Here is a 19,031-nt window from a genome sequence, read left to right as displayed (position 1 = left end):
TTGGCTAGTAAATGTCTAAAGCAAAATTCAGACTCAGGTCTTACTGACTTTACAAGTCTAGCATGAATAGATATTCGAATTTTCTGTAAAATCCAAGTTGTTAAGACTCCAGTCTGGCCTGACTTAGTAACAGCTACAGAAATGTAAGAGGTATTTGGTAATGCCTGTTCTGTGAACAGCCCTGTGCCAGGCACTGAACGGGAATGGGTGAGGAATCTCAGAGGCATGATTCATGCAGAAAAAAGATTATAAGCCTGGAGCCTGAATATGGTCAGCCAAAGTAGAAACCTTCAGGCACTGATTTATTGGATCATGGATTAAAACTGGAATAGCATTTGGAGGATATAGTCAAAGGTCCTCATTTTATAAATAAGGAAACTGAGGTCAAGAAAAATGAGATGACTCCTCTAGATCATAAATAACAGAGAGTAAGGAGAAGCAGGATTTCAGCTAGGGCCTCTGATTGCAAATTGGTGCCTTTTCACTACCTTATCCTATATGATGTGATAGTGAAACCAGATATTCAGGGCCTCATACAGGCAAAGGATGTGTTCACTGATGATTAGAGCAGGATACCTAAAGAGTTCAGAAATGTGGGAAACTGAGACCTAGAGATGGGAATGTACTTGTTCAAACTCAGTTTCCAATTTGTAACATGAAATGAATAAGAAAATAGCAAATCACTCCAACATCTTTGCCAAGAAAATCCCCAGTGGGGTCACAGAAAGGTGGACATGACTGAACAATAAATCTGTTTTTGTTCTGTGTTACTGGTCTGTCAGTTTTGATACTCTTGGCATAACCACTTTTATTGTTAGAAACTTTAGAGTCATAAAATTTCATTTGCAATTTTGACTATGTTCAAGCTGGATGATTTTAGATATGTAACAACTTCTCAGCCTCAGTTTGCTGATGATGCGGATGATGATAATTTTCACTACTTGCTTTATAACATTCCAACTGTAACAGTTTTTTTTTTAAAGTTTTTGCAAGGCAATGGGGTTAAGTGGCTTGCCCAAGGCCACACAGCTGGGTAATTAAGTGTCTGAGTCTGAATTTGAACTCAGGTACTCAGGTCCTCCTGATTCCAGGGCTGGTGCTCTATCCACTTTGCCACCTAGCCACCCCCCGCATAACATTCTAAGTGAAATATCTGTAAATCACTTTTTAAAACTTTAACAGTTATATAAATGTGATCTATTAATAATTAGATTATATTGAGTATCAGCACCAGCCAGGACCCAGTCACTCAACTTGAAGAGTTGCTCTTCTACAGTCCAACTAGAGTTAAAGATCATAGAGTTATAGCTTAAAGGAACCAGGCCACTTTACTCCCTCATTTTTCAGATGAGAAAACTGAAGTTCAGGGAGATCAAGGGACTTGCCACACAGTTACACAGGTAGTAGTTGTCATTTTCAGTACTGGAATGTAGTCTATAGCCAGTGCTCCTTCCACTGTAATATACTGCTGCTTCAATTAAATTCAACAAACATTTATTATGCAAGGTCCATAACTAAGTTTTCCTTTTACCTCATCTGTTGCCATCCACTCCTTTGCTCTTCCTGACCTATAGGCCATGGTTTTACTTCAGGCTTCTCTTGGTCTCCTGGGCATAAGCTGCCCCCTTATTGAAGCTTTTCAACTATCCTGGGTACTGTAGGTATTGTCATTTCTGTTTTATAGATGTGGCCAGCTAGGTGGAGCAGTAGATAAAGCATTGGGCTTAGAATCTGGAAGACTCATCTTCATAAATTCAAATCCATCTTCAGACACTTATTAGTAGTGTGACCCTTGGCAAGTCACTTAATCCTGTTTGTCTCAGTTTCCTCATTTGTCAAATGAGCTGTAGAAGGAATTGGCAAACTACTCCAGTATCTTTGCCAAGAAAACCCTGATGGGGTCATAAAGAATTGGACACAACTGAAATGGCTGAACATTTTATAGATGAAGAAACTGAGACTTAGAGAAGGAAAAGATCAAGGCAGAATTTCAATCCAGGTTTACCTGACTCCAAGTTCCAAATTTCAATCATTTCAGTGGAATGCCTCTAATAATATTAGCTTCCCAGTCCTTGTTCATGTGTGAGTGGGTCAGTTGTATGAAGGACTCTCAGGGCACGTTGCTGACTGATCCTTACTGATGGTCTTGTTAGGACCTTGGCATGTCTTTATTTGTGGGAGAGTATAGGTTCCATAGACTTATGGGATAGGGTCTCTCTGTCAACAGATGGCAAGTCTCCTCATGTTCTATTTTCCCATTAGATTTTACACTCCTTGAAGGCAGAGACTGTCTTTCTGTCTTTCTACTTGTATTTGTATTCCCAGCACTTAGCACAGTGCAGGCACTATAAAATTGAATCAGTCTAAATCCAAAAAGATTTCAGAAGGCTAGAATGGTAAGCTTTAGCTTATAAAAATGCAGTCTAAGAGTTTCCTTTTAGACATAGATATAGCATTGTGCCTGATTGTTAGGAAGTGCTTAATAAATGCTTCATCTGTTCAGGATGGGAGAGATAGGATGATTATATGAAAAAAATGATAGGATGTTTTGGTGGGCTTTTAAGTTTAATATAAGTCAACAAACTGAATGGGGTTGATGTTCCCCCTCCTCTGACCAAGTCAGATCACATCTGGACTATTGGGTTCTATTCCAAAAGGGAATGAGGAAATGGAGTGGAAAAATATTAACATTAGCTAGCCTTTATTTAGTACTTTTAGTTTTGAAAAAATTTTTTTATAAACATCCTATTTTATCCTTGCAAACTTAGAAAGTAGGTGTCATTATTATTATCTTCATTTTATAGATGAGGAAACTGAGGCAGTGGTTAATGACTTGTTCAAGGTCACAAAACCTGTTGAATTCAAGTCTTCCTTGACTCCTAGTCCAGTGATCTATCCACAGTGCCATATTATGCACTTAAGTATTGTTCTAAATGTAGGAGGTACAAAATGAAAAGCTACACTCTCTATGAAACTCTTAATTCTTACTCTAATTAGATTTGCTGTTATTCAGTTGTTTTAGTTGTGACTGACTCTTCCTGACTCACTTTTTGTGACTTGATTTGATATTTTCTTGGCAGCAGAGATATTCAAATGAGTTGCTATTTCCTTCTCCGACTCTTTTTACAGATAAGGAAACTGAGAAAACAGGTTAAGTGACTTGCCCAGGGTCTCACAGTTAATGAGTTTCTGAGGCTGGATTTAAACTCAGGTCTTCCTGATTTCAGACTCAGTACTCTGCCTACTGTACCACCTAGCTTTCTCTAATTAGGATAAATTGTACTTACTGAAGGGTTTAGCTATAGGCAGATAGAGAGGCCTAGTGGACCTTCAGAAGCAGTGACCAGAAATAGTAAGATTCAGCAGTCCACCATATTACTTGGAAAGATGGTTGATGTGACTTCCTTCTTTTGCAGTGTGTGAGTCATATGGTTGTATGAAGGAAGGAAACAAGCATTTATTTATTTGTTCATTCATTCATTCATTCATTCATTCATTCATTCATTCATTTAGGTTTTTGCAAGGCAAATGGGGTTAAGTGGCTTGCCCAAGGCCACACAGCTAGGTAATTATTAAGTGTCTGAGACCAGATTTGAACCCAGGTACTCCTGACACCTGGGCCAGTGCTTTTTCCACTGCGCCACCTAGCCTCCCAAACAAACATTAAGTGATTCTTTTATGCCATATTCTGTGCTAATAGTGGCTTATTTGATAATCAACAACAGCTCTGCTCAGTACTATTTTTTTCCTCATTTACAGTTGAGGAACCTTAGATAGAGTTTCTGTGACTTGCCCAAGGTCACACAGATATTACTTGTCTGAGGTTGGATTTAAATTCTGATCTTTCTGATTTCAGATCCAACACTGTATCTTCTGTGTCTCCTTACTGATGAGGGTCTTTGGAGAAGGTGATCTGATGTAGTGGATTACCTCTGGTGAGATTGGGAGGTGGTTGGGGGCAGCTTCCAACTGTGAAGGGTGTATTCAGCACCTGGTAGGAACTGGAAAGAAGGGCTAGGGATGGGGGGAGGTGAGGGGCTCTCCTTCAATCTGTTTAGACTGAGCCCTTGGAAACTCATTGGAATTAAGCACCTAGCATGAGGTGAGAGGGTGGAGTTTCGGAAGTTGGGACCCCTAGTAAAGTAGGGCTGGGGAGAAGGGCTGGGAGTCCTAGGGAACAACACTGGGAACTGAAAGTCCTAGAGAAAGATGCAACACCCAGAGTTGATATGAACAGTTATGAGGGTAAGAGTCCTGGCCCCTGAACCTGGCAATTCTCAGGTTATTTGAGGAAGGGCTCAGCCCTCTGGCAAGTGGCCTGTCTGGGAATGTATAGTAATGAGTCTTGAGAGTGGAGCCATTCTGGGCAGGCTCTCTGACTCTCTTCTGTCTTTCTTACCTCCAGGAGGTCTGGGCTATGCCCAGAACAGGGGGTCATTATGGTTGCTACACTGAAATGCCTTTCCCATCATTGAGTTAAGGAGATTATCTTTGTTTGAAATTCCAGGGAGCCTGGGAGGAGAATTTGCTAGCAGTGCTTGCCTTCTCTCTCGTCTAGGCAGTGGGGCTGGCCTGGGCTGGAGTGGGCTGGCTGGAGGTTCTTTACCATGGTAAGTGTAAAATTTTCAGTGCTTTCTTGGGTAATGTGTGATCCTAGCCCAGGGGACTGGGATTGGACAGAGGGCTAGTGTCTGGGTGGGGGATTTGGGGGGACAGGCAGAAAGGGGAACTGACAGACAAAGGCTAGAGTAGGGCTGATCATTCATGAGACCTGATCACCAACAGCACTCCCAAGAAGGGAGAATCATCTTCTTTCCTTTGCTCATCCTGGGAAGGGAGTCAGGTCCAAAGTTTCATGTGAGAAGCTTAAAGGACTGATTTGTGGTGTCAGGGGATGGGTAAGTGGACTCTTCCACAGGAATGTGTTGCTGACTGGTCCTGGGATCCTTGTCTGTGGTGTGTGATTGGAAATCTTCCTTAGGGACAGGAAGGGTGCTTGTGTGGTCTCATCAAAATGAATGATTGTAATGTAAACTCTTAATAAAAAGAGCATCTTGTGCACTCAGGTTAAAAGGCAGCGATTCCTGTGACCTGCTGCCCCTTTTCCATTGAGTTTCTATGTTACTCCAAGGTCATGAGGATTGTCATGAAGATCAGGGTTCCTCAGGAATTCTCCAGCTTACCCAGAGCCTTTCCTTTTGGGAAAGTCAGCCTGGTGATTGGACTAAGGCTCTGCAGAAAATTCATACAATTATTCACTCTGATGCTTCAGTGCATCAAAGGAAATCCATTTGGGTAATCAGGTTGGACTGGTTAATTAGAGGCTTGTTCTAATGAATATTCCTCCTCTAGTGTTCTCAGCTCTTTCATCCTAAATTTTTCATTCCTTTCTATCTTTTGACCCAAACTGACCTCTGACAGTGAGATCTCTTTAGCCTTCCTTGATCTGACCAGATCCTCTCTGGTCTGATCTTTGTCAGCAGAACTTCTATGACCTGAATATGGACATTAAGTCCTTCTTCATTTCCCTGAAATAAAGACTTAGAGAATTAGAGATTTTACTGTTTGTAGTTCACCAATACCAAATTAATAAAAAATTGATGATACTCTCTAAATTAATTTTAATTATCAACAGCAGACTTTATAGGACTAGATAAAATAACAAAATTTAGTTGAAAGGATAAAAGGTCTAGAATTTTGTTTGGGGGTTTTTCTTGGTGGGGGGAAGGTTGAAAGGCAGTGGGGTTAAGAGACATGCTTAAAGTCACACAGCTAAGTAATTATTAAGTGTCTAAGGTAGAATTTGAATTCAGGTCTTCTTGATACCAGGGCTGGTACTATATCTACTGTGCCACCTAGCTGCCCTTAAGGTCTAGGATCTTGTTGCCTTTTTTTTTTTAAAGGTCTAGGATCTTAAGAGAAAAATATGAAAAAGGGTAGAAATGAAGGGACTCTAGCATTAACAGATAAACTAATTATGAAGGCTTAAGCATCAAAACTGTTTCATAACTGTTAAAAAGTGGATTGATAGAAATGACAACTCAAGCAAAACTGTGCAATCATGTAGGAAACATTTCCCTACTAGTCATTTTGTGCCCAGAAAACACGAAAAGAAAGAAAGTATTATTTAGTCTGTATTCAAACATAAGTTCTTTCTCAGAAGGTGGTTAACATTTTTCATCATGAGTCCTTTGGAATTGCCTTGAATCTTTGTATTACTGAGTATAGCTAAGTCATTCACAGTTCTTCATTGTACTGTTGCAAGGTTTTCCTGGTTCTGCTCACTTTATTTTTCATCAGATGTGTAAGTCATTCTGGGTTTTTCTGAAGTCATTTTGCTTGTCATTTCTTTTAGTTTTTGCAAGGCAATGGGGTTAAGCGGCTTGCCCAAGGCCACACAGCTAGGTAATTATTAAGTGTCTGAGGCTGGATTTGAACTCAGGTACTCCTGACTCCAAGGCCAGTGCTGTATCCATTGCGCCACCTAGCTGCCCCCTTGCTTGTCATTTCTTACAGCACAATAATATTCCATTATGATCATATACTACAACTTGTCCAGCCATTGCCCAATTGATGGGCATCCCCTCAATTTCCAATTCTTAGCTACTGCAAAAAAGAGCTTGTATAAATATATTTGTACAAATAGGTTCTTTTGAGGGCAGCTAGGTGGCACAGTGAATAGAGCACTGGCCCTTTTTCAGCAGGACCTGAGTTCAAATCCAGCCTCAGACACATAATAATTACCTAGCTGTGTCGCTTTGGGCAAGCCGCTTAATCCCATTGCCTTGCAAAAACAAAACAAAGCAAAAAAACCCCAATAGATCCTTTTCCTTTTTTTTATACTTTTATTTTTTTTAGGGCAATGGGGTTAAGCAACTTGCCCGAAGTCATACAGCTAGGCAACTATTAAGTGTCTGAAGCTGGATTTGAACTCAGGTACTTCTGGCTTCAAAGGCCAGTGCTCTATCCACTGTGCCACCTAGCCACCCCTTTTCCCTTTAAAAAAAAATCTCTTTGGGATACACACTTAAGAGTGTCATTGCTGAATCAAAGGTTATACACAGTTTTATAGTCTTTGGGGCATAGTTCCAAATTTATATATCCATTTAAAATCCAATTTTATTGGAGAACTCCATGCTTAGATACATTAGTCTCTTTAGTGACTCCTCACTGGACTCTACTACTAAACTAAACTAAAATCTCATTCTTTTTTTTATTCCCCCAGGAGAAAATAACTTTATTTGAATTATTAACCATAACATAAGATGCTCTTTTTGTTAAGAGTTTACATTACAATCATTCAATTTGATGAGATGACACAAGCATTTACCTCATCCCAACATTTTATATCACCTCATGTTCTTTAGTGGAAATATTCTCATCTCCTGAAGGCTATTCTGAAAGGAAAGGATATTAGAGACAAATAGACAAAGAAACAAAAGTACTGGTAGTCTCAGTTTTTTTTTATCATTATACTACCAGTTATGAATTATGCTAGATTAGAATGATCTTCAGAGATGGTTTTTCCATTTCTTCATTTCGAAGGTCTCAATTTAGGATAATCTATTTACAAACCTGCACTGATTCAGCACCTCACTGAAGCCCTTGCACAGCTTGAGGTAGCCCTGGTTCTGGGCACACTCTTAGAATTGCTTCATCTTGTAGTGGCAGGGGCTGAACTGCTACTGCTGCTGCTGCTGCTGGTACACTGGCTGGGCTCCCCTAGGCTCCTGGTAGGTGATATCAGGCCTTGCAGGCCCAGCATTACACCCACTGCTGAAGCCCCCAGTAATGGCATGGCCAATAGTGTGCCTGACTACTGAGCCCACCACTGCTACTCCTGCCATAGTGGTGGCCATCTGGGCTCTCAAACCTGGCTGCCTGGGGGCAGCGGCAGGCATTTGAACTTTAGCTGGCTAGACTGGGGTTGGAGTTTGAGCTGCTGGTGCTCGAGCTGCTCTCACTGGGGGTGTTCAGCTGGCGGGGGGTGCCACCTGGGAGATCTGACTCTTACTTCCCCAAGGCATTGTCAACTGCTAGGGTTAGAGGTCCCAGGGAGAAATGAGGAGGGAGAAACTTAAGTGGCTCCTTAGGGTGGGGGCCTACTAAAATCTCATTCTTGACAGTTTCTTGTCTTTCTTCATTACTAATCCAGGAATTAATTTTTTTTATTTTAGAGATTTTATTTATTTTGAGTTTTACAATTTTTCCCCTAATCTTACTTCCCTCCCCCCACCCCCCACAGAAGGTAATTTGTCAGTCTTTTTTTTTTATTTTTTTTTTTAGGTTTTTGCAAGGCAAATGGGGTTAAGCGGCTTGCCCAAGGCCACACAGCTAGGTAATTATTAAGTGTCTTGAGACCGGATTTGAACCCAGGTATTTCTGACTCCAGGGCTGGTGTTTTATCCACCTAGCCACCCCAATTTGTCAGTCTTTATGTTGTTTCAGTGGTATACATTGATCCAAATTGAGTGTGATGAGAGAGATATCATATCCTTCAGGAAGAAACATAGAGTATAAGAGATAGCAAGATCAGACAATAAGATATCAATTGTTTTTTTTCCTAAATTTAAGGTAATAGTCCTTGGTCTTTGTTCAAATTCCACAGTTGTTTCTTTAGATACAGATGTATTCTCCATCAAAGACAGCCCCAAATTGTCCCTGATTGTTGTACTGATGGAATGAGCAAGTCCATCAAGGTTGATCATCACCCCCATGTTGCTATTAGGGTGTACAGTGTTTTTCTGGTTCTGCTCATCTCACTCAGCATCAGTTCATGCAAATCCCTCCAGGTTTCCCTGAATTCCCATCCCTCCTGGTTTCTAATAGAACAATAGTGTTCCATGACCTACATATACCATAGTTTGTTAAGGCATTCCCCAACTGAAGGACTTTTATTTGATTTCCATTTCTTTGCCACCACAAACAGGGCTGCAATGGATATTTTTTTTTAGTTTTTTTTTTGCAAGGTAAATGAGGTTAAGTGTCTTGTCCAAGGCTACACAACTAGGTAATTATTAAGTGTCTGAGGCCATATTTGAACTCAGGTACTCCTGACTCCAGGGCCAGTGCTCTATCCACTGTGACACCTAGCCGCCCCTGATATTTTTGTACAAGTGATGTAATGTATTAGTGTCCCAGATTTCTCACAATCCTTCCAACAATGATCATTGTCCTTTCTGGTCATATTGGTCAGTCTAAGAGGTATGAGGTGGTACCTCAGAGACAGCAATTTAATTTAACATAAATTTGTTAAGCATCCTTAAAATACTAAGCATTAGGGGCTACTAGGTGGTGCAGTGGATAGAGCACTGGCTCTGGAGTCAGGAGTACCTGAGTTCAAATCCGGCCTTAGACACTTAATAATTACTTAGCTGTGTGGCCTTGGGCAAGCCACTTAACCCCATTTGCCTTGCAAAACCCTAAAAAAAAAAATACTAAGCATTAAACTAGTTAATAAGGATGTGAATATGAAAAATGGCATATTCTGTATTTTCAGAGAGTTTATAGCCTAATAGGAGGACTTAGCATATATGCAAATGAATAAGATATAAGGTAGAATATGATAGGGACAAAGGAGAGAATATTTCTAATTGAAGAGAGTAGAAGTTGTATCAGGAAGACCCAGGGAGGAAATAGACCTTGAAGAAAGAGCAGAATTTTAATAGGTGGAAAGTACATTTCAGGCCTTTAGGATGGTCTGAGCAAATACATAGAGGCAGAAAGTTAGCAGAAATTGGGTTCATTGGGTCATTATGGGTAAATCACATAATCTTTGAGTCTCAGTTGCTTCATCTGTAAGTTGGATAAATAATATATGCACCATCAACTTTATATAGCATATTATGAGACTAAAGGGAAATAATCTATGTAAAGTGCTGTGTGAGTTCTTATGATTTTTAGTATCACAGATAAGACCCAATATCAGCTGTAATATTTGGGAGTTGACTGGTCATATTTAGGCCCTCCTCTTGGTACTGCTTTTCTCTGGAGTTTCTATTTTTCTGCATAGGGAAGCAATCATGAGACTGATACAAAGATTGACAGTGAGGGAATCTGGAATCCTGGGCTGGTGTGTGGTGGCTACATGGTATTGTACATGGAACATATATTTGAGAGCCATAGACCTGGGATCAAGTGCTAGCAACAGTTCATAATAGCTGTTGGGCAAATCATTTTACCTAATGAGCCTCAATTTCCTCTTGTATAAAATGAAGATAATGATTTTTTTGCATTCACCACTGTTTCAAGTATTTTTCTAGCCTTTATCCTCTGAGACTAGAGTAACACTCATCTGTCAGAGATGCAGAAGTAAAACCTATCTGGTTATGGGAGAAATCCCAAGGTTTCTTCCTCTCTGAGATTCTGTGATTTACTGACTTAAGCCTAATTTGGAGTGCTGTCAAGGAATGGAAGATGGCTTATACAATTGTGTGAAAGTGGGAGAAAGTGTTAAGAGATTGGAAAACAGCAACTTAGTCCAATTTAGCTAGAAAGTAGAATGTTTAAAGGGGATTTTTTGTTGTTATCCTTTAGTCCTTTCAGTCATAACCCCATTTGGAATTTTCTTGGCAAAGATTCTAGAGTGCTATTTCCTTTTCCAGTTCATTTTATAGATGAGGCAACTGAAAGCAACCAGGGTTAAATGCTAGGGTTATTACTCATATCTAGTAAGTGTCTGAATCCAGATTTGAAGTCACTTCCTGACTCCAGGCCTGACATTCTGATCTTTGTACCACCTAGCTCCCCTTAAAGGGGTGCTGTTTCCTTCCTTTTTCCTCACAAATTTTAAGATGGGGAACTCACTTTCTCCCATTACTTCATTTCTTTTTAAAAATGATTTTCATTTACAAGTATATTTTTGATGTTGCTTAAGTGGCACAGTCAGGAGCCTGGAAAACCTGAATTCAGATCAGACTGTAGACACCTCCCAGCTGTTACTTGCAAGTCACTCACCCTCTGTCTGCCTCACTTTCTTCATCTGTAAAATGGGAATAATGATAGTACTTACCTCACAAGGTTATTGTGAGAATCAAATGGGATGATATATCTTTTGTATTTATAAGACCTAGGTTTCAAATCTTATTTCATACTACTTACTTTTCAAAAGATAGCATATACATACATATAATAATTTCTTGCTTTCAGAATAACTTAGTTCATCAGTATTTCTTTCTGAACTTTCTGTTCTTTGTGTGTATTTTAAAAATTTATTATTATACTTTTCCCAATTACATGTAAAAAACAGTTTTTAATATTTAAATTTTTTTTAATTTTTAAAAATTTTTGAGCTTTTAAAAATTTCAAGTGTAAAATTCTCTCATTTCTTCTTTACCCATCTCCTTTCTTGAGAAGACAAGTAATTAGATAGAGATTATACATGTATGGTCATATAAAATATATTTCCATATTATCCATGTTGTGAAAGAAAACAGAAACAAAAAAACTAAGAAAAATAAAGTTTAAAAAAGTCAGACTCTAATCAGTTCTTTCTCTTGAGATGGATAACATTTTTCATCCTAAGTCCTGAATTTAGCTAATCATTCATATTTGATCATTGTATAGAATTACTATTACTTTATACAGTGTTCTCCTGGATCTGCTCAGCTCATTTTGCATTAGTTCATGTAAGTCCAAGTTTTTCTGAAAAGCATCCTGCGTATTTTTTGTAACATGATAGTATTCCATCACAATCATATACCACAACTTTTCCAACAATTTCCAATTGATGGACATCCCCTATAAATATTTTTGGACTTGAAGGTACTTTTTCTTGATTAATCTCTTTAGGACATAGTTCTAGTAGTTGTATTGTTGGTTCAAATAGTGCATAGTTCATTATAGTTCATGGGTATAGATCCAAATTGCTGTCCAGAATGGTTGAATGAATTCACAACTTCACCAGAAGTACATTAAAATCACAATTTTCTTGTATCCCCCTCCAGCATTTGTTATTTTCCTTTTCTGTTACATTATCCAATCTAATAGGTGTGAATTGGTGCCTCAGAGTTGTTTGAATTTGGATTTCTCCAATCAGTAGTGATTTAGAGCATTTTTTATATGACTGTAGATACTTTTGAGTATTTTATTTGAAAACTGCCTCTTCATATTGTTTGGCCATTTAGCAACTGGGGAATGACTTGTATTCTTATAAATTTGATATTTTCTATTTATTTTAGAAATGATGTCTTTATTAGAGTTTCACAGTTACGATTACAGTATATTTTTCTCAATCCTGTTTTCCCCCATCCATCCTCAAAAATGTTTTGCTTCTGACTACTCCCTTCCCAATTTGCCCCGCTTCACTTTTTCTCTTATCCCTTTCCTTTCCTACTTTCTTGAAGGATAAGATAAATTTTTATACTCAACTTAATGTGTGTTATTCACTATTTGAATCAATTCCAATGAGAGTAAGGTTCAAGTACTCCCCCCCCCATTTCTCCTATTTTCTCCTTTAGTATAAAAGCTTTACTCCTTGTTTATGTGAGACAATTTAGCCCATTCTACCTCTCTCTTTCCCTTTTTCCTTGTGCATCCCTCTTTCCCATTCCTTAATTTTATTTTTTGGAAATCATCCCATCATAGTCCAGTCATTCTCATGCCCTCTGTCTATGTTATACTCCTAACTGCCCTAATAATGATAAAGCCCTTAGGAGTTACAAGAATTATCTTCTCATGTAGGAAGGTATTGCCTCCTTGAGATATTAAGAAACAATTAAACAAAAAATGAAAGAAAATATGAAATCTCATTTGAATAATAACTGACCTGGAAAAAAGATAAAGGAGAGATAATTTTAGAATTAGTGGACTACCTGAAAGTCAAGGAAAATTGCCCTGGGGGCAGCTAGGTAGTACAGTGGATAGAGTACCAACCCTGGAATCAGGAAGACTTGAGTTCAAATATGACCTCAGACCCTTAATACTTACTTAGCTCTATGGGGCAAGTTCCTTAACCCCATTGCCTTGCAATTTCTTTTTTATTTTTTTATTTATTATTATTATTTTTTTAGCTTTTGCAAGGCAATGGGGTTAAGTGGCTTGCCCAAGGCCACACAGCTAGATAATTATTAAGTGTCTAAGGTCACATTTGAACTCAGGTACTCCTGATTCCAGGGCCGGTGCTCTATCCACTGCTCCACCTAGCTGCCCCATTAAATTTTTTTTTAAAAAATGGAAAATTGTTCTGATATTCTAGAACTAGAAGGCAAAATAAAAATTAAAAAAATCCATCAATCACCTCCTGAAAGAGATTCCAAAGTAAAAATTCTCAAGAATATGAGAGTCAAATTTCAGAGCTCCCAGTCAAGGGGAAAATATTGCAAACAACCAGAAATATCATGGAGCTAAGTCTTAGCTGCTTCTACCTTAAAGAATCAGAGAGCTTGGAGATTTCAAAGGTCAAAAGAACTAGGATTAGAACCAAGAATCACCAACTCAGCAAAACTGAGTATAATCCTTCAGGGGGAGAAATGGATCTTTAATGAAATAGTGGACTTTCAAGCATTCCTGATGAAAAGACCAGAGTGTTCCCCACCCCACCCTACCCCACCCTACCCCACCCCACCCCCACACACATTTTCCCTATTATCTTTTTTTTAGGTTTGTTTTTTTTTTTGCAAGGCAAATGTGGTTAAGTGGCTTGCCCAAGGCCACACAGCTAGGTAATTATTAAGTGTCTGAGACCAGATTTGAACCCAGGTACTCCTGACTGCAAGGCAGGTGCTTTATCCACTATGCCACCTAGCCACCCCTCCCTTTTATCTGTAGTGTAAAAGTTTTCACCCTTTGTTTATGTGAGATAATTTATCACATTTTACCTCCTCCCTTCCCCCTTGTCCCAATGCATTTCCAAGTTGGATTCCAAAGAGGCAGCTACTATAAAAAATAACTGAATATTTTTCCAGTCCATTTCTTGACTTTTGACTTTATATTATAATTAGGCTCTGGTTCTAGGGTGGAGGGGACACACTCTAAAGCTTAAAGTTTTTTTTCATCTGTTTTTAGAATCAGTTCTGGGGGTCTATACGTTTTCATTTCTTCCAAGTTATATGAGCTAAGGAGAGGTGTAGTTATTACTTTCCTAGCCTATGTTCTGTGAGTAATCACATATGTTCTTTTCAGCCCTAGAACTGTGACCAGAGTCCCCACTTTCCTGGAGCCATAAGCTCTAGTGTATTAGTGTTAATCTTTGTCCTAGGACTAGGACCCAGGACTATGACCCAGATCCTTGTTATGGGTAATGCAACAGAGCCCTGCGCCCTGTCCAACAAAGGTATTTTAAAAATTTCCTCTTGATCAGTTATTTGACCCACCTTCTCATTTGTGATCTGAGAGTTCCAGAAGCTTCAGCTGCCAATCCAATTGCCTTGCAAGGCAAAGCTAAAGCTTTGTGTACTCCTGGCTTGTTGGGAGGTCCTTATGCTGGAGTTGTGCTCTACCCTCACCTAAATGCAACCTACTGTTCTGCTGACCTTTTAGATTGTGAAAACTTCAGACTGGAAAAGTGTTTCACCTCATCCTTTTGTGGGTTCTGCCATTCCAGAATTCATTTTGAGGCATTATTTTAAAGTTGTTTGGAAGGGAATTTTGGAAAGCACAGGAGAATCCCTGCTTTTTCTCTTGGCTCTGTCTCCTCGTTGCCTTTTTGTACCTCACTATTGCTACCTACCCAGTACTACAGACATATGGTTGGCTATTACTTTGATCAATGTTCTTTCAGTGTTGCTTTCATTTATATTGTTGTTTTCCTTTTATAAATTGTTTTCCTGGTCATACTTCATTCTAAATTAGTTCATATTATCCAGAATTTTCTGAGATTATCTCTTTCAATACTTGCTGTGGTCCAGTAATATTCCATTACATTCTTTTACCTCAATTGTTCATTCATTCCCTTGAATTTTAGTTTCTTTTCACTCCCTCCCCCTTTAAGATTAGGAAGTTGCTCTGCTTTCAACTATTCTCTCCCTGGTATTATCCTCCATTTTTAATTTCCCCTTTTCCTATCCAAGCTTGTCTCTCTGTTGAGTTTTATGTATTTTTAAACCAAATTCTTTTATATGTGAATGTTAACTCTATTTTGTCCTTTTCAGCTGATGCTGACTCCCCCTACCCTTGTCTTCATGTTTGTATATTCTCCTCACACATCCCAATTGTAGATGATGATGATGATAACAATAGTGATAATAATAGCTAACATTTATAAAACTCTTTTGCCAAGCTCAATACCAAGCACTTTACAACAACCCTGAGAGGTAGGTATTATCCCCCTTTTTACAGATGAAGTAATTGAGGTAAGCAGAGCCTTAGTGACTCTTACAGGGTCACACAGCTATTAAATGTCACAGACCCTATTTGAACCCAGGTCTTCTTGACTCTAAACCTATTGCTTTATCCATACCATCAATTGGCTGCCAACACAAGTTCAGCATTCTTCTTCTTCCTTTCTACTCTAGTGTATACCTCCTTTTACTTTCCCTCGCTTTCACCTCATCAAACTCTCAGAACAGATCTATTTTGGGACCTGCTTTTTCTATTTTTATATATAAATATTTTATTTGTTTTCCAATTATATACAAAAATAATTTCTACCTATCATTTTTTGGTAAAGTTTTGAATTTTACACATTCTCCTCCCTTCCTCCCCCAGAAGGCAGTCTGATAATCTTTTACATTGTTTCCATGCTGTACATTGATCAAAATTGAATGTATTGAGAGAAGACCTCTTTTTTCTGATTGAATCTTCTTCAGGTTCATTAAAAGACATTAAAATGCTGAAGGAACTCTTGTTTCCTTTCTCCCATTAGAACTATTATCATAAAACTCCTTCCAAATGCTCAAATAAATGAACCTTTTTAGATTTTTCTGGATCCTTAATGTTTACATTCCAGCATTTCTACTCACCTCTTGTCTTTTCATCAGAAACACTTGAAAGTCCTCAATTCTGTTAAAAATCCTTTTTTCCCCCCCTTGCAGGATTACATCCAGTTTTGCAGAGTAATTTTTCTTGATTGTATGCTCTCGTTCTTTGCCTTTTGAAACTGAGCTGCTTGGACCCATGACTGTAGTCTCTTGGTTTTTGAACTCAGTCTTTCTGGATACTTGCAGTTTTTTTCTTTAATATGAAAGTTCTAGATTTTGACTTTGACATTCCTGGGACTATTCCTTTCTGAGATTACTTCCAGCACATGATTGGTGAGTTCTTTCTATCTTTTCTCCTCTAGTTCTGATCTGGGTAATTTTCATCTACGATCCTTTGTAATAAAGTTCCCAGATGCTTTTAAGAATCATGGTATTCAGGGACAGTTTTGGGCTAATCTGCAATGCAGAATATCATCTCTATCCAGAGAAAGAATTGTGGAGTTTGAACAAAGACTATTACCTTCAATTTAGGGGGAAAAAAACAAACCTGTTACCTTATTATGTAATTTTGCTATCTCTTATACATTATTTTTCTTCCTTAAGGGTATGATTTCTCTCTCTCATCCCATTCATCTGAGATCAATGTATACCATGGACACAATGTAAAGACTAGCAGGATGCCTTCTGTGGGGGGGGAGCAAGAATGGAGGAAAAATTGTAAAACTCAAAATAAATAAAATCTTTCTAAAAAAAATCATGGTATTCAAGAAGTCCATTGATTCTTAAATATTTTTCTCAACCTATTTCCAGATATGCTGTTTTTTATCTTAATTATCTTAAATTTTCTTCCAATTTTTCAGTCTCTTTCTTTTTTTGTAAATAATTTTTTTAATTAAAAATATGATTTTCCCTATAATCTTTGAAAGTTTTTCTTCATTAAAATATCACTGTTGCAGAATATTTGATCCCATATTATCACTATTTTCGTTATTCATAGTGTCTCTGTTTATTTGAGTCTCTTCTTTACTTTTCCTATATTTGTTCATTTCGTTATTGCTCAAGTGACAAAAAACACAGGTTGCAGTTTTTCTACCTCTTGTGATTTTGGGCTCAGATGCAAAGGTAGCAATTTCAGGCAAAGTCTTGAGAATATTATTAAATAGTTCCTCCATATTATCTTCTGGGACTGTAGTTTTCCCTTTCTTTACTGTAATTTGCACTTGATATTTTTTCTCAATCCATTGTTGAATATGTTTAATTTTAGTGTCCAAATCACGTTGCGCAATATTTGAAGAAAAGGTCAATTCCTTTAACTGCGAGGGTCCTACTTTCAACTGAACCTTTTCTTTCTCTCTAAGTCGAAGCTGTTCTTCATGAATCTGGCTTCCTTTCATTAACTGGTACACTGGAGGATCTGCATTGTCTTTCCATAAAACAAGTCTCAGGTTCTGTTCTTCCATTAGTCGAATCACTTCAGCTCCATGCATCATTCCCAAATTGTTTCCATTACTATCAAGTAGTTGAAGAATTCAATGACCAGTTTTTTGCCCAACATTACCAAAAGTTGGTTTTGATGAGTTTTTCTTATCCTTTTCATCTTCTGTATCTCCAATAGTATTATATGCATTAGCACATGAAGGCAGAAGTAATCTTTTGGTAACAGTGATAGCCCCAAACTGTGCTAGTGCTGCCTTGTGCACTATCTGTACACAAAAATATCTATCATTGCACTTAATTCCAGTTTTCACAGTCTGATGTATGAACTTCCTCATAAGGGATGTCATTCTGAGACTCATTGGGGTCCGAGAAGAAGAGGCCTCGGCTCTCCCTCTTCTGGAAGGTGCTCCCTCCAGGGACGGGGAAAGGGAGCCCCAGGCTAGCCTTGGCCTCGCTGTACTACAGGCCTCAGTGGCTCCCCGGGCCCGTATTGCCCCACAGCCGGGTGATCAGAGCCACTGCTGGGGGTGTAGGGGCAGCCCCGCCGGAGAAGGGGCCCCACTTGGGCCTTTCCTGCCTTTGCCTCACCCTACCCCGGAACTGCAGGTGTGGGTCAGAGTTACCTCCAATCTTTTTATTTTCTTCTAATATTTCTTACTATTTCGTGGAGCTCTTGATTTCTCTTTGACCTGTTCTGGTTTTCAGGGATTTCTTTTTTTTTATTGGATAAGATCCATCATGTTTGTCTTCTAAGCTGCTTGTTCCATCTTCCAATTATTCCCTTCAGTATTTTTTTTTATTTTTAGATCTTTTGGTCTATTTTTTCCTAAGTATTCATGTAATCCTTTTTGGAAATAATTTTTCCTATTCTGGTGATTATTATGGAGTCAGGCTTGCAGTAACTTTTCATACTTGTAAGTGCTTTCTTAACTCTCCAACTTCATTTCCTGAATTTCATCATTGTGCCAAATCCAGGGCCTATCTGTCCCTTGCTGCACTTCTGAGTGGAATGATCCACCTACTTGATCTTCCCTTGGACACTGCCTCTTGGCTTTAGGCTCCCCTGAATCTTTGATGTTCAAAGCACTGACTCTTTAGGGCTCTTCTTGATTTCTCAGCTTCTGCTATTCCAACCTAGTTACACTATGCTGGTCAGCACTATGAGTGTCACTGCTTGGTACTGTTCCCTGTTGCTTTCAAGATCTTCAGTATGGGACTTTCTGACCATCCTAGGGCTTTTTTTTTTTTTTTTTTTTTTTTTTGGTCATCCTAGGGCTTTCTAAAGGGAACCCTCAGATCTTGCTGCCTCTTAGCTTAGAAGAATCTTACAGGCTACATTTGTCCTATATGAGCATGTAGCAATCTCTTTGCTTAAGTGACTCCTTTCCTCTTGCCCTTAGACTTTTTTTTAAGTTTTTTTTTTCTAGGCAAAGGGGATTAAGTGGTTTGCCCAAGGCCACACAGCTAGGTAATTATTAAGTGTCTGAGACTGGATTTGAACCCAGGTACTCCTGACTCCAAGGCCTGTTCTTTATCCACTACACCATTTAGCCGCCCCTGCCCTTAGACTTCTAACAACAGTTTTGAGGTGGAAGATTTTTTTGAGCACTATGCAGGGTTTTGCTGAATTATGTATGTGTAAGATGGGTGGCTTGTTCTCTTGTTCAAGCCAGAAGTTGGCTCCATTGATTTCTACTGCAGTACCTATTTGTTATTTGTTGTAGTCTGGACTCCAAT

At 38.7% G+C, this 19,031-nt stretch overlaps 1 protein-coding gene and 2 pseudogenes across 11 annotated transcripts in view; 1 reads left to right on the top strand and 2 right to left on the bottom strand.

Moving 5' to 3' along the window:
- Positions 1–19,031, top strand: part of PPP1R16A (protein phosphatase 1 regulatory subunit 16A) — a 108,221-nt gene that overhangs the window by 40,466 nt on the left and 48,724 nt on the right. For 4 of the 11 annotated variants that reach the window (XM_074203013.1, XM_074203016.1, XM_074203011.1 and 1 more), the window contains 2 exons: positions 3,857–3,935; positions 4,508–4,610. The exons of 3 other annotated variants lie outside the window; for them this stretch is intronic. The gene's annotated coding sequence lies outside the window, so the exon portion shown is untranslated. The remainder of the gene's footprint in view (positions 1–3,856; positions 3,936–4,507; positions 4,611–19,031) is intronic. 4 more of the 11 variants (XM_074203018.1, XM_074203015.1, XM_074203019.1 and 1 more) reach the window with 2 other exon arrangements.
- LOC141500111 (coiled-coil-helix-coiled-coil-helix domain-containing protein 2 pseudogene) lies at positions 7,554–8,110 on the bottom strand (annotated as a pseudogene).
- LOC141500114 (translation initiation factor IF-3, mitochondrial pseudogene) lies at positions 16,795–17,641 on the bottom strand (annotated as a pseudogene).

The sequence above is a fragment of the Macrotis lagotis genome, chromosome X (assembly GCF_037893015.1).
Source record: "Macrotis lagotis isolate mMagLag1 chromosome X, bilby.v1.9.chrom.fasta, whole genome shotgun sequence".
NCBI classification, from domain to species: domain Eukaryota; kingdom Metazoa; phylum Chordata; class Mammalia; order Peramelemorphia; family Peramelidae; genus Macrotis; species Macrotis lagotis.
Note: the sequence above shows the minus strand (reverse complement) of the source record. Positions and strands in the feature narration are given on the sequence as shown.